This window comes from Lithobates pipiens, unplaced genomic scaffold (genome assembly GCF_037356315.1).
Source record: "Lithobates pipiens isolate NorthernLeopardFrog02 unplaced genomic scaffold, aLitPip1_a1.2 Scaffold_8, whole genome shotgun sequence".
Taxonomy (NCBI): domain Eukaryota; kingdom Metazoa; phylum Chordata; class Amphibia; order Anura; family Ranidae; genus Lithobates; species Lithobates pipiens.
Genome location: NW_027507903.1, coordinates 60,992,045 through 61,016,706, shown reverse-complemented (window position 1 = coordinate 61,016,706; position 24,662 = coordinate 60,992,045). Strand labels below are relative to the sequence as shown.

The 24,662-nt window shown below is 43.4% G+C and overlaps 1 long non-coding RNA gene across 1 annotated transcript in view; it reads right to left on the bottom strand.

The window, feature by feature from the left end:
* Positions 1–3,248: 3,248 nt before the first annotated feature.
* LOC143964245 (uncharacterized) overlaps positions 3,249–24,662 on the bottom strand; it is a 38,638-nt gene continuing 17,224 nt past the window's right edge. Inside the window, exons 2-3 of the long non-coding RNA XR_013271104.1 lie at positions 3,757–3,890; positions 3,249–3,432 (exon numbers count right to left, since the gene is read on the bottom strand). This is a non-coding gene — a long non-coding RNA (uncharacterized LOC143964245). The remainder of the gene's footprint in view (positions 3,433–3,756; positions 3,891–24,662) is intronic.

The following is a 24,662-nucleotide window of genomic DNA, read 5'->3' as shown; positions in this document are numbered from 1 at the left end:
AATGAATGGACTGAAACTGTCAACTGCCCCTGCTTCCCTAGAAGCAGTTTGAAAACAATTACAAAAAAAAAAAAAAATTGAAAAAATTAAAATTTAAAAATTCTGACACTGTCCATTGCTCTACTAAGGCCGCGTACACACGCGGGGACTGTTCGCCCAACTTTGTCCGCTGAACAGTGTTTCGGCAAACAGTCCGCTCGTGTGTGGGCTTTCAGCGGACAGTTTCAGCGAACAGTCCGCTGAACAAGGTTTTTCGGAAATTCCGAAAAACTGTCCGCTGAAACCTTGTTTCAGCGAACAGTCCCCTCGTGTGTAGGCTTGTTCGTCAAACTAAGTTCCGCGCATGCTCAGAAAGGATTTACACGCCGAAAGTTATAATGCAGTGTATAGGACGTCGTATTTTTCGTCCCGTCGTACGTGCCGTTCACGTCATCGCGCACGGTTTCAGCAAACTGTTCGTCCGTCGTGTGTGGCCATGTCCGTCCATGCTAATTTTGAGCGGACTGTTTGCCGAAACTGTTTGACGGACAAAGTTGGGCGAACAGTCCCCGCGTGTGTACGCGGCCTTACACCATCAACTGCCCTACCAGCATGATCCAAGGCCCCAACCCCCTATCTCCCAAAAGCATTGTGAAAAAAAAAAAAGTTTTTTGTAAATATAGTAATATGACCGAACCAGAGTAATATATTTTTGACTTGACTAAAATTATAAAAAAGAAAATTAAATAATTTAATAGTCACCAAGTGCAGAAGTTTTTACACAATAGACAAAGGCAGTGAGGCTCCGGATCGAGCATGCACAAGTGTGCAGGCAAGGGGGGGAGCCAGGAGCACCGACAGGGGACCTGAGAAGAGCAGGATCAGGGCTGCTCTGTGCAAAACCATTACACAAAGCAGATAAGTATATCATGTTTATTATTGTCATGAAAAAAAATGTAAAACTTTACAGTCACTTTAAGAAGCAAAGGAGAATTTTACAATTATATTGGAGACTAGAGAAAGGCTTAATACTAAAGTATAGATTGAAAAGGCAGAAAAACACTTCTTCTGAATAGAGCAGATCCGCTAGCCCTGGATAACAGGAAAGAATTTCCTATATATTTTTTGAGGGGAATGTGTAGGAATATAAAATTAATTCAAAATGAATATAAAATTCCCTGAGAACTTATCTTTTCCTAGCTAAGGGGAATGTTTCATTATAGGATTTAACCACTTCAATACCAGGCACTTACCCCCCTTCCTGCCCAAGCCAATTTTCAGTTTTCTGCACTGTGGCTGTTTAAATGATAATTGCACGGTCATACAACACTGTACCCAAAAAATTATTTTTATAGTTTTGTTCCCACAAATGGCGCTCTTTTGGTGGTATTTGATCACCGCTGCGGTTTTTATTTTTTGCTAAACAAATAAAAAAAAAGAACAACATTTTTGAAAAAAAAAAGCTTTGTTTTTGTTATAAAATTTTGTAAATAATTAAGTTTTCTCCTTCACTGATGGGCACTAAGGTGGCACTGATAAGGCAACACCAATGAGGTGGCACCGATGGGTGCTTATAGGCGGCACTGATGGGCATTGATACGCAGCACTGGTAGGCATTGTGAGTGGGCACTGATTGGCAGCTGCCTTGGCATGGATTTTTATTTCCCTGCAGGTCTAGGGGCATAGCTTGTCCAGTGTAAATGGCTATCCTGGTGGTCCTGGGGGCACGATGGTGGTGCTGGGCAGGATCCGAGGGGGGGGGGCTGCACTGAATCAGCACAGACCCCTTGTCGGGAGACCAGCCGATCGGCTCTCCTTGCATCTTTCAGACGCGTGTGAATAAAAGTCGATCAACAGTCATGAAACGATTAAATAAAGGAAAGGAATAGAGGAAGCAATTCAAATGTAAATATACCACATTTTTATTGTGTTTTTGAAAGTAGAATTATGGACCCATATACATTTCTTCCTTTTGCAACTATATATACTCTGATTAAACCAAGAGTCCTTTGGTAAAATCAATTGGCCAGAAGTGAAGATCTAGTGATCCTCTCTCCCATTCACTGACACACTTTTGACCAAGAGATTCCAAGCCTGCCCATCACGGAAAGGTAGACTCTTCTAGGGCAGGACCTACACTAAACTACACTAAGCTACCCTACTGGATGCTAGTCATCATTTTTCTAATGTTGGATGTATGTTTGTAGTAGGCCTCATCCTATAATCTGTGTGTGAAATCTACTCTCTCCTAATTCGGTTGTTTTTTGTGTACCTCTAAAGCATGGACCAGTCAGTTTATGTAAATCTGGACGTCCTCTGTTTGTGTAGGTCAGTGCATGTTAGTAAATAAATGTTAGTCTTGTTTTTACCTGGGTACATTTACAGTTTTAACGGCAGTGTGTTTAGCTGTGCCTTTAGCATTCTTTTTGGGGTCATCTCCCGTTTTTTCTTCCAATAAGTCAACACTGGATGAGAGGACATTTATGGGGTCTTTCATTTTCCCCTCTATTTGTCGCTGATAAAAGAAAAGCCGATGAACAACTTCTGGTCCTCATCTGTAATAGCCTTTTCTTCATCTGTCATTTCTTCTGGCTCCATTCGCTTTATTTGTATGATTTCGGCTTTCTGATAAAGAAAAAGAGCAGTTAGATCGACTAATATTAAGAAGAAATGCCTATGCATCCAAGTCCATACAATTGTGAGATGTCCAATACCAGGCACCATTGAGCATAAACAAGGATATGAATTTTCACTATTAGAATTGTGCAAACTCACTTCTGAAAGTCTTTTATATGTCCCCTTCTTCACATCCTTCTCTTGTCAATTTATTCCATTGAAGAATTGGTGGTCTTTTTATCTTTTCAATATCCTTTTTGCGGGTCTCCGGGTCTTTGCATAGGTGCTGTGGGGGAAAAGAAAATAGAGAAACATAAGATGACAGTAATGGCTTAAAACTGCTAACTATAAAGAATGCTCGTTCATAAGTGGAGAGCATTTCAAGATCATGGAGTGGATGTGGCTTATCCTGGATTTCTTCATCCTCCTCGCCATCGAAGAATGGGGGGTAATCGAAAGCCATGTAAAAAGAATTACTCCCAGAGAGAAATAATCTGCCATTCCGTTATATGGACCACCATAGACGTGCAAAAAAATTAGAGAGATTAGGAACAAAACGACAAATTGCTTTTGCAAAGAACACTGACTCATTGGCTTAGCCTAAATGTCTACTTTTCTTGTCCCACTGGGACTGTGTCACTACTTACCTTTGCCAGTAAGTCAAGGAGGTTAAGGTCGGTCTTTCCTGGATAATGTGGCTTATTCTGGAGTATGGATTTCTTCACCCTTTTATTGTCCTCGCCATCGAAGAATGGGGGGGGTAATAGAAAGCCATGTAAAAAGAATTACTCCCAGAGAGAAATAATCTGCCATTCCGTTATATGGACCACCATAGACCTGCAAGAAAATTAGAGAGATTAGGAACAAAGCGACAAATTGCTTTTGCAAAGAACACCGACTCATTGGCTTAGCCTAAATGTCTACTTTTCTTGTCCCACTGGGACTGTGTCACTAGGCTGTCTCCAATGTCAGATGGGGCCCTCAGCTGAGACTGGAAAAGGCCAGACTGAATGTTTCCTTTCTATATAAATTCTCTTTAATTCACCTCTAATCTAGTTAATTACTCCTTTATATAGAGGTTCAAATTAAGGCCTAATCAGGTTAATAATTGCCCGAAGTATGGGCACTTTGGTCCAGCAGATGACTTTTTTTTTTACTTACCTCTGATGCAATATAACCGGATGTTCTGCATTCTAGTCACTTTTGTGGTTCTAATGTTGGTGACAGATAGACCAAAGTCTGCGATTTTCCCATGACCATGCTCATCTATATGGATGTTTTCAGGTTTTAGGTCACTGCAGAGAAGAGAAAAAGTGTCAGCTCTGTTTAGTCAATTTTCCTCCCTATATCCCAATATTACTGATCCATAGAGGGATTAACAATCAGAAATCTGCCTTTCCTAGCACTGCCCATACAAAGAATGATTGGATCCAGGATACAATGGTGTCTTTCCTGAACTGATTGCAATACTATATGATCATTAAACAATTGGTATTAAACACCAGAAGTGCATTACATACAGAGTGCAGTTTGGGGATCACTACAAAAAGGAGTGTAGAGTTCAGCCTTCTTCCACAGTCGCTTAACTCTGCATCCTCCATGCACATTCCACTTTCACCCATCTTCAGCTCTCATCTCTCCATGCAACCCCCCTTCCTTAAAAGCTCCACCATTGTCCACTTATCTTTTGTTGCTGTATTAAGCTGAAGCACTCAGCTGGCTCTAGTACCTCCACTGTAGGTGACTTCTGTGTTTACAGGTGATGGTGGTAGGCAGAGAGCAAACCAATCAATATACGGTTTTTGGATTTTTTTTGTTACATGACCGCGCAATTGTCAGTTAAAGCAACACAGTGCTGTATCGCAAAAAAATGGCCTGGTCAGGAAGGAGATAAAACCTTCCGGGGCTGAAGCGATTAAATGAACTGTAAGCACACTGATCAGCATGCCTGTAGTTCATTCACACTGCCTAATGTAATGACAGCCATATAGAGGTATGGGCACAGAGCTGTTGGCAGTGTCTGCAGAAGCCTCACACTTCATCCACAGTCTGCTGATGGCGGGCACAATACTTTGAATTCTTCGGTTTTCAAAAATAATAAATGCACCGGCAAACATATGTGCATTTATTATTTTTTAATAAAAAGGTGAACCTATCCCTTTAGGTATTTATACCTTAATCCTCTACCCCTAGACTAATGAGAATTAAACCCATGCAGTATTTTTTTTTGCACATATTTCTCACACTTAAATTCAGACCATACAAAAATGGAAATATTGCACAAAGATAAACCAAGTAAATCCAAGATGCAGTTTTAAATTATAATTTCATTTATTAAGGGAAAAAGCCATTCAAACCTGCCTGGGCCAATATAAAAAAGTAATTGTCTCCTTCAATGCTGAATCAATGAACTGTGATTAATCCCAATTTTTTTTGGAAAGCGGAGTTAAATTTCACTTGCCACACCCAGGCCCACTCTTCCTCCGCGGCCATGACCTCTGCCCAGACTCTGCTTCCTTAAACACCCCTGTACCTGACTGGGTGGAAAGAAAAAAGGTAAGAGGAATTAGCTCACAGGAGTTCCGGGATACCCCTCTGTACCCAGGAGAGACTCCTTTGCCGGGGAACTCCTCTCCCCCATCCATTGGGGACCCCCCCTGAGAAGGAACTAAGCCCTGGCTGGACCTGCCACCCTCCCCGGTTTTGGCGTCCAGCCCTCGGGGGGACCATCCGCTACAAGCCTCAGGTCTGTCTGAAAACAAACGTTTCACTGCCGGTGTTCTGCCATATAGTGTCCGGCCATGAAATAGTGTCCGCCCCGTACTGCGCATGCGCAGTACGGAGCAGACGAAGCTTCGGAAAATCTCCGAAGCTGAACGGCGCCTGCGCTGTGAGTGGAGGTGGTAGCCCCACCATCCAAGCGGACATAGGGTTGTGAATATTAGAGGGCCCCTCACGGGCGAGCTTCGCTCGCCACGCTTCGGGCTCGGCCTCGCTGCGCTCGGCTCTTTTTTATTCCTACTCTATGTCCACTTGGCTAGTGGGGATAGAACCTGGACTCACGGCGCAGGCGCCGTTCATCCTCTGCAATTTTCGGAATCTGTGCTGCTGTGTACTGCGCATGCGCAGTACGCAGCGGACACTATCGGATGGAGGAAGTTATATGACAAGACACCGGGAAACACAATCAAAAACTGAGGTACAGGGGGAAGGGAGGGGCCTTTTTTTTTTATAAATTCTTTTTATTCGTTTTAAAAGAAAAAGTACAGAACATAGCCTCGGGGCATTCCCCGGCTCAAACAATACAACACAACAGGTAAGGCAGAAGACCTAAAAAACTATCAGCCTAACCCAAAGAACATACAACAACTAAACCCCATAGCTTGCTGCTAAAATTGACAGGAGCAATGTAAGTCCCAGTAATTAACACTAAGCGTAGTGATGCACTATAGGCAGTCTACCAACAGAGATCTACAAGTGGGCGTCAACCGGATACTCAGGCATCCCAAATGCTACCCTAGAGAGAGCTTACCAGAGGAGTTGTCTACTGGATAGATTAGGTTGATAACCCAACAGGGCTGTCCCGCTCCCCAATCGTTGTCTCAGACTCCAACCAGATATTCAGGGAGGGGCCTTTTAACCTTGTGTGTGATTGTGTTTCCTGTCAGGTGGACCAGTTATCTCTCAGGTTATGCCTTCCTGAAAGATGACTAGAAAAAATATAATATTTGGGGTTTCTGAGTAATTTTCTAGTAAAAAAATTATGATTTTTACATGTAGGAAAGAAATGCCAGAATTGGCCCGGTAGCAGTGCCGTTTTAAGAGCATTATAGGCCCCCCGGGCAACACAGTGCACTGGGACCCTGTATACACAATCAGGCACGAGAATAAAAATGCAAATTATCAATAAGGCTATATTTATTGGTACTTCCAACAAAAATCAGTGATCGGGACTGATGATCCGTCCATCAAAGTGTTCGGACAAGGGGGAGGGGCTGTATATGATGGCGCATGTTGGGGGAACACACAGCTAATGAAATGACAGCTGTTCTGTTCCCTGCGCTCTAATTAACCAGTGGTCAATGCGAAAAGACAGCCCTGCCCGGTATGGAAGTGGTTAACCCTCGATTGATAATTTATGATCAGATCTTCCAACTATTTATCCAAATCCAATCACCTCAAATGATTAGCGATCGACTGGAAAAAAAAAAAAAAAAAAACACAGTGATCTATTCAAGTGTGTGAACACCATTAAGGCTCTGTGCACACAGGACTGAGGAGGTTATGCTGGATCTTCCTGATACCAGTATAGGGTATATAGTGCATGTGTATCCTCCGCACAGATGTACAGACGTCCTCCTCAGTATCAGTGTCACATTCCTCCACCTCCCAGGATTTTCCATGAAAACCTACAAACTATATTCTATAATAATCTAATATTCTGATAGAAAATTCACCAAGATTATCTGGCACTTTTTTTCAGGGGGGTTAGTAATTTGTGTGTGTAGACATGTGTATGAGTATTCAGGATGACACATGGAATATACTGACCAGAGTGCTGATTACCCACTTGCTGACCACAATACATATATATACACATTGCAGCATGCAAGTGGTTTACCAGGGTTATGCCTGAAGCTATCAGTCATAATCCTGGTATTTTATTTGCAGCCGGTGGCTGGCTTTCTCAGGAATATGATCTGAGTAGTTCATTAGCCGCTGGAAGCAATGGGAGGGGAAATTTCCCCCTGCTGCTGGTGTTTCTCAGGCTTACCGGTTCTACCGATGCGCCCAATGGTCAGCCAGCTGGTCACAGATGAAGAGAGACCACATCGTATCGTCTCTGATCACCTCTATGGCCTTGGAGGACTGGAGTGACGTCATGACATTTACAATTATTTTATTTTCAAAGCAACAGCTCAACCACTTTTGCTTTTAAAAGGTAAAAGGTGAAATTTGGGGTCTTTTTGACCTCGGATCTCTTCATAAAGAGGACCGATCATCCTTATTTCTATTACAAGGGATGTTTAGATTCCTTGTATTAGGAATAAAGTGATTAAAAAAATAAAACTGAAAGGGACAGTGTAAAAATAAAAACCATGAAACAATTATGTTTTTCTTTTTAAAGCGCCCCATCCCTCCGTGCTCACTCACAGAACCCATACACAAGTCACGCACGCATATGTAAATGGTGTTCGAGCCACACGCGAGGTATCACCGCGAACGTCAGAGTAAGAGCAATAATTCTAATGCTAGACGCCCTCTGTAACTATGAACAAGTAACCTGTATAGATTTTTAACCAGTTGCCGACCACTGCACGATGTCCGTCGGCAGAATGGCACGGGCAGGCATATTGGCGTACCTGTACGTCCATGCCTGCCCACGGGTGGGGGGCCCGATCGGGCCCCTCCTAGTGCCTTCAGCGGTTGGAATCCATTCAGGAGTGATCCGAGATGAGGGGGAGGCCATTCATTCATGGACATCCCCTTACGATCGCTCCTGACAAATGGAATGCTTCCTCTGCTCCTGTAATGTAAACAGAAGCAGCGGAAGTGATATAATCTCTCCTCGTGTCAGTCTTTTTCGATCCGGCACAGAGGAGAGAAGATCACAGTTAGTTGCACCAACACATTACAGTAGAACACTAGGCACACTTTTCACCCCCCTGTCACAGTGACACCAATTGCAGTTTTTTTTTATTGATTATTGCATTGGTGTCATTTGGGACTGCAATAACTGTTAGGGCAGTTAGGGTTAGCCCCCTTTAGGTCTAGGTTACCCTCCTAATAAAGGTTTAACCCCGTGATCACCCCGTCACCAGTGTCACTAAGCGATCGTTTTTCTGATCGCTGTATTAGTGTCACAGGTGACGCTAGTTAGGCAGGTAGATATTTAGGTTCGCCACAGCTTTTTATAGCATCTGGGACACCCATATACTACCTAATAAAAGTTTTAACCCCCTGATTGCCCCTAGTTAATCCTTACGGGTGACGTTGGTTAGTTATTTTTTTTATAGTGTCAGGGCACCTGCCATTTATTGCCTAATAAACGTTTAACTCCCTGATCACCCTGCGGGTGATATAAGTTAGGTTTTAGGGTCTGCATCGCCCCAGGCAGCATCAGGTTAGTGCCAGTACCGCTAACAGCCACGCACGCAGCATACACCTCCCTCAGATCTATACTAGCGTCCCCAGCAGTTTAGGGTTCCCAAAAATGCATTGTTAGCGGGATCAGCCCAGATACCTGCTAGCACCTGCGTTTAGACCCTCCGCCCAGCCCACCCAAGTGCGGCATCGATCGATCACTGTCATTTACAAAACACTAAACCAGGGCTTGACAAATTTGCTTGGAATCAAGGAGCCATTTTAAAAAGTTAGGAGCCAGGTCGGTAACGGCGATCCGGACCTGTCCCTGGCCTGACATGGAGACGAGTGAGGGGGAAGATAGCGCCGCCACCCCCCCTCCCCCCAGTCTCCAAGTCATTGCCCATAGCTCTTAGAGGGACATTTTATTTATTTTTTTCAAATGACAATTTTTTTTTTATTGCATTTTAGTGTAAATATGAGATCTGAGGTCTCTCTGACCTCCGATCTCATATTTAAGAGGACCTGTCATGCTTTTTCTATTACAAGGGATTTTTACATTCCTTGTAATAAGAGTAAAAGTGATTTTTTTTTTTTTAAAAGAACAGTGAAAAAAAAATAAAAAAAGTTAAAATAATGAAAAAAAAAAATAATTTTTTTTTTAAATTTAAAATTTAACGCACCCTGTCCCGCCCGCATATGAAAGCGGTGTTCAAACCACACATAGGAGATATCGCCGTGATGGGTAGAGCGAGAGCAATAATTCTAGCCCTAGCCCTCCTCTGTAACTCAAAACATGCAACCTGTAGAATTTTTTTAAACGTCGCCTGGAGATTTTAAAGAGTAAAAGTTTGTCGCCATTCCATGAGCAGGTGCAATTTTGAAGCGTGACATGTTGGGTATCAATTTACTCGGCGTAACATTATCATTCACAATATAAAAAAAAATTGGGCTAACTTTACTGTTGTCTTATTTTTTTATTAACTAAATTATTTTTCCCAAAAAAAGTGCGCTTGTAAGTCCGCTGCGCAAATACGGTGTGACAGACAGTATTGCAACAACCACCATTTTATTCTCTAGGGTGTTAGAATAAAAAATATATATAATGTTTAGGGGGTTCTAAATAAAGGGAAGTAGATAGGCAGGTAATAAAAAAAACAGGCAGAGAAAGCTCCATTAGCATTGCTGGTTGTCATACCAACGGCCACCACAAGAGGGCGCCAGATTCCATAAGGAATCATAGGACTGCAGAAGGCCTCAAAGCCGCGGCCTCAATTACCGGCTGCCGGCGGTACGGCCCGACGCGATCACGCTGGGGGGGTCCACGGAGACAGGATACCCTCAGCTGTGCTGCCCCAGGCGCCAGGTCGCTATTTCTAGTCGCAAATGCGACCTGGCGCCCGGGTTTTGTCGAGCCCTGCACTAAACACATAACTGCAACGTTCGCTTGATCCCTGTGATTGCTAACAGTTTTTTTTGGTAGCGTTTTGATACAGTCGCCAACAGCCTAGGAGCTGTTTTTACCTGTGAGTCTCACTAGTGAACCACTAAATTTAGAGCCCAAATGGCAAATCGAAGGTACACAAGTGAAGAGGCATACACGTTTCTGAGCATAACAGATAGTGAAGAGGAAGTCACTCATCTGTCAATTCAGGCTCAGAATATGATCCTCTAGATGACAGCGGCTCCATGACAGATAGCTCTGACGACGGAGTTGTGGTCCCCTTATAGACTCTTTAAAAAAAAAAAAGTGTACCTGTCACTACATATTGCAATCATAGGGGACATATACATTCCCCGAGATAACAATAAAAATGATAAATATATATATATATAAATGAAAGGAACAGTTTAAAAATAAAATAAAAAAGTAAAATAAATAATAAAAAGCACCCCTGTCCCCCCCCCAAAGGCAAAGGCAAACGCAAGCGTTGGTCTGGCGTCATATGTAAACAGCAATTGCACCATGCATGTGAGGTATCACTGTGAAGGTCAGATCGAGGGCACTAATTTTAGCAGTAGACCACCGTAAATCTAAAGTGGTAACCTGTAAAGGTATTTAAAGGCTTTTAAAAATATATGTAGTTTGTCGCCATTGCATGTTTCTGCACAATTTTAAAGCATGTCGTGTTTGGTATCCATGTACTCAGCCTAAGATCATCTTTTTTATTTCAAACATTTGGGCAATATAGTGTTTTTTAGTGCATTAAAATTAAAAAATTATTTTTTTCCCCAAAAAAATGCGTTTGAAAAATTGTTGCGCAAATACTATGTAAAAAAACTAAATGAAACACCCACCATTTTAATCTGTAGGGCCTTTGCTTTAAAAAAAATACATGATGTTTGGGGGTTCAAAGTCATTTTCTTGCAAAAAATGTTTTTTTCATGTAAACAAAAAGTGTCAGAAAGAGCTTTGTCTTCAAGTGGTTAGAAGAGTGGGTGATGTGTGATATAAGCTTCTAAATGTGCATAAAATGCCAGGACAGTTCAAAACCCCCCAAATGACCCCATTTTGGAAAGTAGACACCCCAAGCTGTTTGCTGAGAGGTATGGTGAGTCATTTTTTGTCATTTAAGTTTTGAAAATTGAAAACAATTTTTTTTATATATAATATATATATATATATCTATATATATATATATATCTATATCTATCTATCTATCTATCTATCTATCTATCTATCTATCTATCTATCTATCTATCTATCTATCTATCTATCTATCTATCTATCTATCTATCTATCTATCTATCTATCTATCTATCTATATATATATATATATATATATATATATATATATATATATATATACACACATACATACACACACACACACACACACACACATTCTTCTTTTCTTTCTCCCTTTTCAAAAACAAATGAGAGCTACAAAATACTCAACCTGCCTCTCAGCAAATAGCTTGGGGTGTCTGCTTTCCAAAATAGGGGCATTTGGGGGGGGGGGGGGGGGGGGTTGTGCCATCTTGGCATTTTATGGCCTTCAAATCTGTGATAGGTAGTGAGGAGTGAAATCAAAAATGTATGCCCTTAGAAATCCTGAAGGCAGTGATTGGTTTTCAGGCCCCGTACGTGGCTAGGCTCCAAAAAGTTCCACATATGTGCAAAATGTATTTTGGGGTGCAATTCCACATATAACCATGGCATGTGTGAGCAATATATCATTTAGGGACAACTTTGTTTTTTGTCATTATTCAATCGCTTGGGACAAAAAAAATAAAAAATATTCAATGGGCTCAACATGCCTCTTAGCAATTTCCTTAAGAAGTCTACTTTCCAAAATCGGGTCATTGGGGGGGTTTTGTACTGCCCTGCCATTTTAGCACCTCAAGAAATGTGACCGGCAGTCAAACTAAAAGCTGCGTAAATTCCAGAAAATGTACCCTAATTTGTAGACGTGATAACTTTAGCGCAAACCAATAAATATACGTTTATTGACTTTTTTTTTTTTTTACCAAAGACATGTGGCTGAATACATTTTGGCCTAAATGTATGACTAAAATTGAGTTTATTGGATTTTTTTAATAACAAAAAGTAAAAAATATATTTTTTTTTTCAAAATTTTCAGTCTTTTTACGTTTATATCGCAAAATAAATTAATAAATAAATCACAGTGAAATACCTTTCAAAGACAGCGCCATTTGTGGGAAAAAAAGGACTCAAATTTCGTTTGGGTACAACATTGCATGACCGTGCAATTACCAGTTAAAACAGCGCAGTGCCAAATTGTAAACAGTCCTCTGGCCACTGACCAGCCAAATGGTCTGGGGCTGAAGTGGTTAAAGCATCGTCTATGGAGATTTTACATTTTGTAGCTTGTCGCCATTCCAAAAGCATGCACAATTTAAAAGCGTGACATGTTAGGTATCCATTTACTTGGCGTAACATCATCTTTCATAAAAAAACAAAAGGTAAAACCTTGTGAGCAACAATAATGCTATAAGTAAAAAGAGATCTAGCTGCTAGCATTTAACACATCCATAAAATTAAAATAAATGTGCTGTGCTATATATGTACCTAAATAAATATTATACTGATTTCATAAATTATAAATCCAATCCATAAAAAGTGCTTCCAACTCCTAATCACAAAATAATATGATCTAAAACATAAAATTTCACAGTGTATCATCCCACTATTTAATTCCAACTGTGCAATAAATACATACAATATAATTCATTAAAATAAGAGTAAAACAAAAAATGATAAAATATTTATTATAGATCATGAATGTGCAATCCTGTCCATGGTGGTGCATCAACAGTGCCGTGCTTGCATGCTTCTAAGTATACATATGCCTCTCATATAGATCGTTTGGGTGCTTCACACATCGTGCTCCCCCATCAGATGTGTGCTTACCTGATATGTGACCTTACAATTACGCTCGGTCATATATGACTTTTAGTCCTTCCAGGACTATAGCAGCAGATGTCAGCTTTTCTTCACCGCTGGTGCCGATATGTCTCCTCAATTCATACATTTCCCGAACAATATAAATAAGGAAAGGAAGGCCAATTGTGCTTATATCGTAAAAATATATACATTTCTTTATGTCTTCCAAAAGTAGCTACTCACATTAGTCGGGTGCTCCAGACCACCTACTGATTACAGCATTAAAAACACACTATATTCGCGACACCTCATCTGCCTGTGATCGGTATGCTTAGAATTCAAGCGTTCTGCCGTCCTGTTGCCCCTCTCTAGGGGGGCACCATTTACACCACAATTACACTCCATTGTGGCCCCACCCCATTAACCTGCTTGGGTTGTGATAGGGGGATCAGTTCTGCTGTGACCTGTGTACAGCCCTCAACAATCGCAGCTTCTCCACCAGATTGGGGGCGGTAATAATACAGCTTCATTACCACACGTGGGAATGAGGCCATGGAGACAGCCAATCACAGATCACCATCAGATGGGGTCAGCTGTCAGGATTTGGGAAGATGGGGGCACCTTCCACCATACATAGACCACCCCCCATATCACACAATACAGCCCCTCCACCATATCACACAATACAGCCCATTCTACTAGTAGTAATCAGCTGCAGGGGCGGCGCGCCAAGCTGGATCTCAAGGAGCGTAACCCCATAAGGGCTGGGTGGCATTAGAGCCACAGAGGATGTGATTTCATCGGGGAAGCCAAGCAAATGGCTCACACTAAATAGTCTGGAGGATCAGAAGATGGGTGTAAAGGGTGTCAATCTGGGGTAGATGAGGGCTGGTGGTATCAGTCTGGGGTAGATGGAGGTGGGGGGAATCCGTTCAGGGTAGATGAGGTTGGGGGTATTAATCTGGGGTAGATGGGAGCTGGGGGCATCAGTCTACAGTAGATGGGGTAGGGGGGTCAGTCTGGGGTAGGGGGTCAGTCTGAGATTGCTGGGTCAGTCTGGGGGTAGATGGGGGAGGAGGTTTCAATGATTGGGAAAGGAGTGTCAGCAGTTGAGGGGGAGGTGTTGTCAGTGATGGGGGGAGAGGTTTCCTCACTCCTCAGTGTTTTATAAATCAATAAACGTATTTTACAATCTCTGATTATTTCTTTATCTCAGTGTTAGTGGTGATTTCTAATGATTTTGGAAGGTGGATCCTCCAGTAAGTGTCCATTCACTCCGTTTTGATGAAATAACATGCGTCTTACAGCTATGTGTCCACAATGCACATTGATGCCCCGTAAGTTAGTGGGTGTGATGGGGGAGGGAGGCATTCTTGGCCCCCAATGTACCTTCCAGCAGACATACTTGGGGTGTAATGTATGACAATGCAGTAAAGTATCTTGCGGTGTTTGCCAAGTAATAGTACATGGAACGTTCTGGCACCTCCCTACCTACACAATGCACTAAGGTCCTCGCTTCTCTCCTTTGTCCCTTAAGGTGACCATACAGTATACAATCTGGTTGTACAATCTTCATCAGATTGTGATGTATGGACCTGCCACAATTGAATGGGTGGTTTAAATCTGTCCTTCTATTACATAGTTCTGGTAAATCTAAAGAAGATTGTACAATCACATTGTATAGAGCAGTGGTCCCCAACCTTTTTGGCCCCAGGGACCGGCGCTGTTGAAAAAAATTGTGCCAAGGCGGTGTATGCTTTTCGCAGACAATATATCTGGGCAATAGCTGGCTTTGGTGCCATCTGCCCCAGTGCCATGCTCCCCCAGTGCCATCCCCCCCAGTGCTACCTGCCCCCAGTGCCACCTGTAAATGCTATCTGTCCCCAGTGCCACCTGTTAGTGCTATCTGTCCCCAGTGCCACCTGTTGTCAGTGCCACATATAAGTGCCATCTGTCATCAGTGCCACGTGTCATCAGTGCCACATAGTGCCATCTATCATCAGTGCCACGTATCAGTGCCATTTGTCATCAGTTCCACCTGTCAGTGTCACGTGCCATCTGTTGTCAGTGTCACGTGTCATCAATGCCACTTATCAGTGCCATCTGTCATCGGTGCCACGTATTAGTGCCATCTGTCATCAGTGCCACGTGTCATCAGTGCCACGTATAAGTGTCATCATTGTCACGTATCAGTGCCATCTGTCATCAGTGTCACGTGTCATTGTCCTGGTGCTCCAGGGCCTTCAAAAGTGTAATAGGTAGGCAACTAGTTAGATGTGTAATTTATGCTCCTAGAACACGTGACGGCGCTCCCTGCATGTTGGGCCTCTCTATGTGGCCAGGCTGTGAAAAAGTCCCACACATGTGGTATTGTAATACTCAGGAGGAGTAGCAGAATTTTTTTGGGGGTGTCATTTGTGGTATACACATGCCATGTGAGAGAAATAACCTATTACAATGACAATTTTGTGGAAAAAAAATAAAAATGAAAAATCTTAATTATGCAAAGAATTGTGGGAAAAAAATGACAACATCAAAAAGCTCACCATGCCTCTTACTAAATACCTTGGAATGTCTACTTTCCAAAAAAGGGGTCATTTGGGGGGTATTTGTACTTTCCTGGCTTGTTCGGGTCACAAGAAACCAGTACATCAGATGTGATCAATTTTGTGCGATTTGCACCACAGCTTGTAGACTCTTTAACTTTCACAAAGACCAAATAATTTGGGTTATTTTTACCAAAGATATGTAGCAGTATAAATTGTGGCCAAAATTTATGAAGAAAAAAATGATAATTTGCATAATTTTGTCACAGAAACAAAGAAATATGCATTTTTTTTTCAAAATTTTCGGTCTTTTTTCATTTATAGCGCAAAAAATAAAAAACCCCAGAGGTGATCAAATACCTCCAAAAGAAAGCTCTATTTGTGGGAAAAAAAAGAAGGACGAAAAAATAAATTTGGGTACAGTGTCGTATGACTCAGTAATTGTCATTCAAAATGTGACAGCACTGAAAGCTGAAAATTGGTCTGGGCAGGAAGGGTGTTTAAGTGCCCAGTAAGCAAGTGGTTAAATAACTGTTATGTACACAACTTTTGCTATGCAAATTGCAGCAATACAATTTTGAATGTGGGATTCCTAAAGAATTATGTTTACAATAAAGAAAATCACTGATGTATTATTAGATTTGTATGTTATTTTTTCCTTTTAATTTGAGATAAAAACACCTATTGTATGTACTACATTTGATGGTTGTGCAAGATGTTACATGACACAAATCTAATACAAGGCATAGTTTGTATCCCTTTTTAAAAACTACAGCAGAGAACTACACATTTAACAAAAAAGAAACAAGTAATTAAGGAATTACCACTAATATATTTTAAGTTTTTTTTTTTTTTCTTTAGTCAGCTTGAACACTGTGCTGAATGAAGAGGTTTTTAATTCTCTAGTTGCTTTATTTTATTACTCATTTTCCTCAGGAGAGGGCAGTAGAGTACTTCTGGGAAAAAAATAATTCCAGAATTAAAAGGTAGTATGTACCAACCATGAAACAAGATTTTTTTTTTTTATTATTAAAGGATACGTGTCAGAAGAAACACAGGAGTTTCTTAATGTCCTCCTAAAAATACTAGCTGCCTGCGGCCAGGAACCTAGCATTTTTAGGAGGATATTTAGCAATAGCAACTCCTGGTTTTCTTCAACACATATTTCACAATAAATGGTGAAAAGATTTCTTTAGACAGCTGGTGACTTTCTACACTAACAGAGAATCCAAACCAGAAGATTATTATGATAGCCAATCATTATACACCGTTTCAGATACTCAAACTTGGGTGCAAAAAAACCCCTAAAAAACAAAAAAAATAACAAATCAGCAAAGTGTTAATAATCAGATAATTGGGGGGCGTGGCCTGACCTCGGGAAGGAATGAACGCTTGAGAGCAGAGCTCCCGCCGCTGTCCAACTCCAACGCTTCAGCGGAGGCCCATCACTGATCGTACGACCGGCAAAACATGGGCACAGCTTCCAGGCAATCTTCAGCCTCACGCTCGCTGAGGCGGCAACAGAGCAGTTTCAGCCAAACTATCCCGGAAATCTTCCGCTCACAGCGAGGTAACACGGCGGCTTCCCGCCAGACTCCGCCACAGGCCGCTCACTCTGCCCTGAACGGATCTCCCAACCTCACACTGACCGACATAGGAGATCAGGGGAACCCAAAACAGCAGCATCCTAGCCTCCTGGATCTGAGAGCAGTAGCTGCAGACATTAAGGAAACCCTTAATGGTCCATGAGGTGGAGAAGACAACGGCTCAGCAGAGCACGGCAGTCCGCAGAATAGCATCGAAGGTGGATGCCCACACATTACAGATGAGGGACCTCCAGCATCACCTGGAGGATTTAGACAACAGAGGACGACGCCATAACCTGCGGGTCAGAGGTATGCCCGAAACAGTAGACACGGTTCAACTAGAGGGGACAGTGACAGGGCTGTTTAATACTCTATTAGACAAACCAGCAGTCTCCGGTGGCGATGGAGAGAATTCACCGAGCCCTAAGGCCTAAAGGGGGGGATACTGATCCCCCGCATGATGTAGTGTGCTGCCTCGTGGACTATAAGCTGAAGGAGGAAATACTCCGCAAGGCACAGAACAGGATACAAATAGAGCATGACGGCGCCACGGTACACATATCCCAGGACCTGTCGGGAATAACGCTTCAGCACAGGTGGGATCTACGACCACTGTTGGATAAACTACGCGCTAAGGGCATACCATACAAGTGGAAATTCCCTTTTGGACTATCCGCTACTTACCGCGGCCGCAGTGCATTATTGCGGGTCCCCGAGGAGCTACCACTCTTCTGTGAGGCGATGGACATACCGGTCATGGACCTTCCCGTGTGGTACGCAGGATTCAGGAGCTGTCCACATCCCAGCAGGGAACGACAACAGGAAGAACTGATGGAAGCCCAAAGCACCAGACATCAAAGGCACAGGTCTCCATCTGGCAACAGACACTATGCATTACAGAGAGGATCCCACAGGAGTGGCAGCCCCACCGACTCACCGAGATCCAGAAGAGCGAGATGGGATTTCAGCCCCCACCGGGGTCAATCTCCAAGATACTGATGGTCGATTGCAGCCAAGTCCCGGACTATCTCTATTCTTTCCCTTTTCTCACCTTCTGGCCTTAACTTTCCTGCTTACCTAAGCTTTTACTTTTGCCTATGACCTCCCCATTACTCAACTGTAAGGATAGCCAGTGATTAGCGGCCCAACATTAGACGCCCTGGGTCCGACATGATGCAGGCAAATACATGAATGCAACCCCCCATACTGAGAAAACCCCGATATGCAGCACATACTGTCTACCCTCCTGCTGGGCATGCTCCAGGAGTATGCGTAAGGCTTGGTACAATGACTCTAACCAGAAGGGACATGACAGTCACCCCATTGTGGAGAGATTAACACAAGACTAGAATGATAGCACAGGGGCGACAGATGAAGGACTGTGCTATCATATGCGAGCCGAAACTGCCTGCCCTCCGGCAGACAGGACCAGGATTCACATAGGCCCCATGTGATATAGCCTATGGCAACTAGGCTAGACAATCTTGGTCCCACAACCTGGACACGAGCTCATAACCTTGAAATAGAAGGTATGCCATCATGAGGGAATGCTGGAAGGATCAGTCCCATAGCAAATGTGTTTGAGTACGCTCAACCACATACCAAACAGCACCCCTCGGGTATGTGGGCCCCAAAGGGACATTAGCCAACAAAAAGGTGGGACGCCCACACATGAGGTGAGGCATCACTCAGCGCTCAAAGTTTAGGAATGATCACATCCCTGTACTCCTTCCAGCACCCCCTCAAAGAACGCTCACGTAATTTAGAAGCATCCATTTGCAAATGCATGAGGGCCCAACTATGCAGGTACCCCCACAAGTACGCAGTGATCCTAACAAAGGGGGTGGGGCGGAACGCTCGATAGCCTAGAGAACTTCGTTCAGCACTATAGTCATGCAGGGGCCCATAAACAAGCCTAGAAACCACATCAACCTCACGGGATACTTGAAGGGGAGGTAGACTAACAGGCCCCGTCTCCGGGGGCCTCCCAGCCGAAGGGCCATGTAGGTCGCTAATGATAAGGAGGCCTCCCCATAGTTACACATAGGGGCCAGGCAGGCGGCCGCTAGCTCGGCGGGTGGGGACGGTCACCATAGCACGCAGGTGGGCACAGCAAAATGAGCCCACACATAGTTAAAAGGTGTGAGGAGGAAAATAGGACCCCACTGTGGAAATATAGTTATGGTTCTGTTGGTTTGATTTCAAATTTATTATGAATGTTTAGCCGTATAAATGTTATGTTACACATATTACGGTTTCTCTATGTCTCACCCATGTGAGTCCAGAGATACTCAAACTGATAACATGGGCGCATACGAATCCATAGTCCTCTAGATATGACTGGGCATGAACAGTATGCACAGCCTGCGGGCCATCGGCTCAGCAGGTGTACGCAACTCCAAGATGTAGCAGCAGTTACATGGCTTAGAACTACCACAACCGTGCCACGTACCAATTTACTAATAGACGCATCGCCTCCATATCAATTGACATGCGTGTCCATCCTGGGAGTGGACAGCGGCAGTGAGATGTCACCTAGTTCTGTAACAGATTAGTTCCTTGTCGGGTGATCTTGTCCAACCTCCACAAAGAGGCCTAGAGGGGACTGCTCCTAACATCAGGGTTATCACCTCATCTGTGCGCTGTACCCTACTGAACGTATATGACTATAAATGGGGGGCAGGTCCCTTACATCAGAGTAGACCTCCTTTGCTCTGTCCCCGGATCCCCTCCCTGATCCCACTTCCCTCTCCGGCACTTCCCCAGAACAACACCAACTCCAAGGTATACGTCTAGGGAGATCTCCATTAAGCACCATGATCAATAGAGACAACACAACACAACCATACCCCCTCAGGTCAAGCTATACTCTTTAAACATAAGAGGCCTAAATACCCCAGAAAAAAGATCACAACTCTTACTTCTCCTCAAAAAAGCTAAAGCAGATGTAGTATTCCTTCAGGAAACTCACTTTAAAAACACACAACATACCCAAGTTACACTCATCCTACTTCCCAATAGCATATCATGCGACCAACGATGATAGCAAATCCAAGGGAGTTTCCATTTTAGTATCCAAACACTGCCCCCTACAAGTAAAGAATACTCTAATTGATACAAATGCCCGCTATGTATTTTTGAAAGGCAAATTATACAACAAGACCGTCACTCTAGCAAACATATATACCCCGAACAAGCTACAGGTTCCAGTCTTTCGAGACACGTTCCAACAGCTGACCTCCTTCTACCAGGGCATGCTGGTAGTCGGAGGTGACTCCAATATAGCTCTTTCACCGGCAGTGGACCCGTCCTTGGGAACATAATCGATTACCTATCGAGCACTGCGTGCAATCAAAACACAATTGGCAGCACCAGCTCTACACGAAACGGGGCGCACACTACACCCAAAGGACAAAGACTACACATTATACTCCCCCCCCCCCCCTCCACATATACACAAGGATAGACAATTTTTTCCTATCACAGTCAGACTTACAATCCCTTAATACAGCATCTATAGACCCTATGGTTCTATCGGACCACCATCTCCTTCCCACCTACGCCAACCAGACCTTTCACTTGGCGCTTAGATAACTCCCTGCTAACCGATACTGACAACACCCAAAATATTGACAAATGCCTTAAGCAATACATCCGGAAGAATGCATCTTCTACTACGCACCCGCTCACGCTTTGGGCCCCGCAGAAATGTGTAATCCGTGGAGAATTCATGGCTCTAGCTGCTAAAAGGCGGAAAGCCAGACAGGCACGTATAAACTAACTGTCAGAGCGCATTCATTCCCTCGAGGTCAAAAAATAAAAAATCGCTTGCAGAAGCCACACTTACAGACCTCCAGATGGCGAGGGAAGAGCTCATGGCAGAATTGGGGGAAAAAAAACAAAAAACAAAAAAAACACTAAAACGCAAATTTGTCCTCACGCAACAACTTTTTTTCGAATTCGGCAACAAGGCCCAGCAAATATCAAAAAGAAACGAGTTTCATCGACTATTTACCATATCCTAGACCATATCCTAGACCCTACCGGTAATAAACATGTGAAATGTCTGGCATTGCGAAACAGTTTAGACAATTCTATGAGAACCTATACAATCTGCCCACACCCCACATGAACAACACTTCCAAAGACAGACAGCAGATGATAATGGACTTCCTAACACAATACAGCCCACAACCTATCCCCACTGAAACAGCGGCGAACCTAGATTGACCAATCACGGGGGAAGAGGCAATGGTGGCCCTTAACCACTTAAGGACCGCCGTATTGCCATTGTACGTCATCGCAATGGCACAGGCAGGCACAAGCACATACATGTACGTGCCTGCCTTCCAGCGGGTGGGGGGTCCAATCGGACCCCCTCCCGCTGGATACGGCAGTCCGGTTCGCTTCAGGAGCGATCCGTGATGAGGGGATGGCCGTTGGTTTCTGGCCACCCCCTCTGGATCGCTCCTGGCCAATGAGAAGCTTCCTCCCACTGTGTATTGTATACACAGGAAGGAAGAAGTGATGTCATTCTCCTCGGGGCGGTCTTTTTGACCGGACTACGAGGAGAAGACTAAAAGTAAGTGCACCAAAACACTACTCTAACACATAGGTACACAAACCCCCCCCCCCCCATCGCCCCCCCTCCCCCCCCCAGTCACAGTGTCACTGATTGCATTGATCATTTATTTACTGATCACTGCATTCAGTGTCAGTTGTAACAGTAAAAACTGTCAGGGCAGTTAGTGTTAGGTCCAGGGTAGCCCCCTACCACCCCTCAATAAAGGTTTAACCCCCGATTGCCCCTAGAGTTAACCCTTTCACCCCCTTTTGCCAGTGTCACTAAGCGATCATTTTTCTGATCGCTGCATTAGTGTCGCTACTGTCGCTAGGTAGCTAGTTATTTTTTTAGGTTCACCGCCAGGTTTTTATAGCGCTAGGTACCCCGATATACTACCCAATAATGGTTTTAACCCCCTGATTGCCCCTAGTTAACCCTTTCACCCCCTTTTGCCAGTGTCACTAAGCGATCGTTTTTCTGATCGCTGCATTAGTGTCACTAGTGTCGTTAGGTAGCTAGTTATTTTTTTAGGTTCACCGCCAGGTTTTTATAGCGTTAGGTACCCCCATATACTACCCAATAATGGTTTTAACCCCCTGATTTCCCCTAGTTAACCCTTTCACCAGCGATCACAGTATAAGTGTCACTGGTGACGCTGGTTAGCCAGTTAGTTATTTAGGTTCCCCGTCAGGTTTTTATATAGCGCCAGGGACCCCCATATACTACCTAATAAAAATTTTAACCCCCTGATTGCCCCTAGTTAAACCTTTCACCACTGATCACCGTATAAGTGTTACGGGTGACTCTGGTTAGTTTGCTTTTTATAGCATCAGGGCACCCACCATTTATTACCCAATAAAGGTTTATCCCCCTGATCACCCGGCGGGTGATATCAATTAGGTTTTAGGGTCAGGGTCTGCGTCGCCCCAGGCAGCGCTAGGTTAGTGCCAGTACCGCTAACACCCACACACAAAGCATAAACCTCCCGTAGTGGTATAGAATCTGAACAGATCAATATCTGATCTGATCAGATCTATACTAGCGTCCCCAGCAGTTTAGGGTTCCAAAAAAACGCATTGTTAGCGGGATCAGCCCAGATACCTGCTAGCACCTGCGTTTTGCCCCTCTGCCCAGCCCACCCAAGTGCAGTATCGATCGATCACTGTCACTTACAAAACACTAAGCACATAACTGCAGCAATCGCAGAGTCAGGCCTGATCCCTGCGATCGCTAACAGTTTTTTTGGTAGCATTTTATATTTAAATCCGGAAGGCAGGGCTTGGTTTTCGGGGTCCTGTACGTGGCTAGGCTCCCAAAAAGTCCCCCACATGTGGTATCCCCGTACTCGGGAGAAGCAGCAGAATTTATTTTGGGGTGTAATTTGACTTATGCCCATAGCATGTGTGAGCAATATATCATTTAGTGACAACTTTGTGCAAAAAAAAAAAGTTTGTAATATTCCCGCAACTTGTGGCAAAATATAAAATATTCCATGGACTCAACATGCCTCTCAGTAAATAGCTTGGGGTGTCTACTTTCCAAAATGGGGTCATTTTGGGGGGTTTTGTGCTATTTTGGCATTTTATGGCCTTCGAAACTGTGATATGTAGTGAGGAGTGAAATCAAAAATTTGCACCCTTAGAAATCCTGAAGGTGGTGATTGGTTTTCGGGGTGCCGTGCGCGACTAGACTCCCAAAAAGTCCCACACATGTGGTATCCCCATACTCGGGAGAAGTAGCGGAATATATTTTGGGGTGCAATTCCACATATAACCATGGCATGTGTGAGCAATATATCATTTAGTGACAACTTTTTGTAAATTTTTTATTTATTTTTTTTGTCATTATTCAATCCCTTAGGACAAAAAAAAAAAATATTCAATGGGCTCAACATACCCGTCAGCAATTTCCTTGGGGTGTCTACTTTCCAAAATGGGGTCATTTGGGGGGGGGGGGGGGGGTTGTACTGCCCTGCCATTTTAGCACCTCAAGAAATGAGATAGGCAGTCATAAATTAAAAGCTGTGTAAATTCCAGAAAATGTACGGTACTCTAGTTTGTAGACGCTATAACTTTTGCGCAAACCAAAAAATATACGCTTATTGACATTTTTTTTACTAAAGACATGTGGCTGAATACATTTTGCCCTCAATGTATGACTAAAATTTAGTTTTTTCGATTTGTCTTATAACAAAAAGAAGAAAATATCTTTTTTTTTCAAAACTTTCGCTCTTTTTCCATTTATATCGCAAAAAATAAAAATCGCAGAGGCAATCAAATACCATCAAAAGAAAGCTCTATTTGTGGGAAGAAAAGGACGCAAATTTCGTTTGGGTGCAATATTGCATGACCGCGCAATTACCAGTTAAAGCAGCGCAGTGCGAAATTGGAAAAAGACCTCTGGTCCTTAAGGTGTTTATTGGTCCGGGGCTGAAGTGGTTAAACAACTTAAAACGGGCAAAAGCCCGGGCCCGGATGGATTATCCACTAGTTATTATAAAGCGTTTGCGGAAACTTTAAGCCCTTACATCCTCCAGTTTTTCAATGCCATGCCTGCTGAACCCACCAAACACACCGACATCCTTGAAGCTCACATCACAGTTCTTCCTAAACATGGTAGGGATGCGTCCCTGGTCCCCAACTACAGACCCATTTCCTTAATTAATGTGGATATGAAGCTGTATGCAAAAATCCTGGTGAACTGCATACTCCCTCTACTCCCTTCCTTAGTGTCACTAGACCAAGTTGGTTTTATCCCGAATAGAGAGGCCCACGACAATACCCTAAATGCAATCAACATACATCACTGGTTAACTGCACACAACGCCCCTGGTTTTTTCCTCTCCTTGGACGCGGAGAAGGAGTTTGACAGGGTAGCCTGGGACTACATGCAAGCAGCTCTAAGCAAAGTGGGATTCAGAGAGCGATTCCTCCAATATA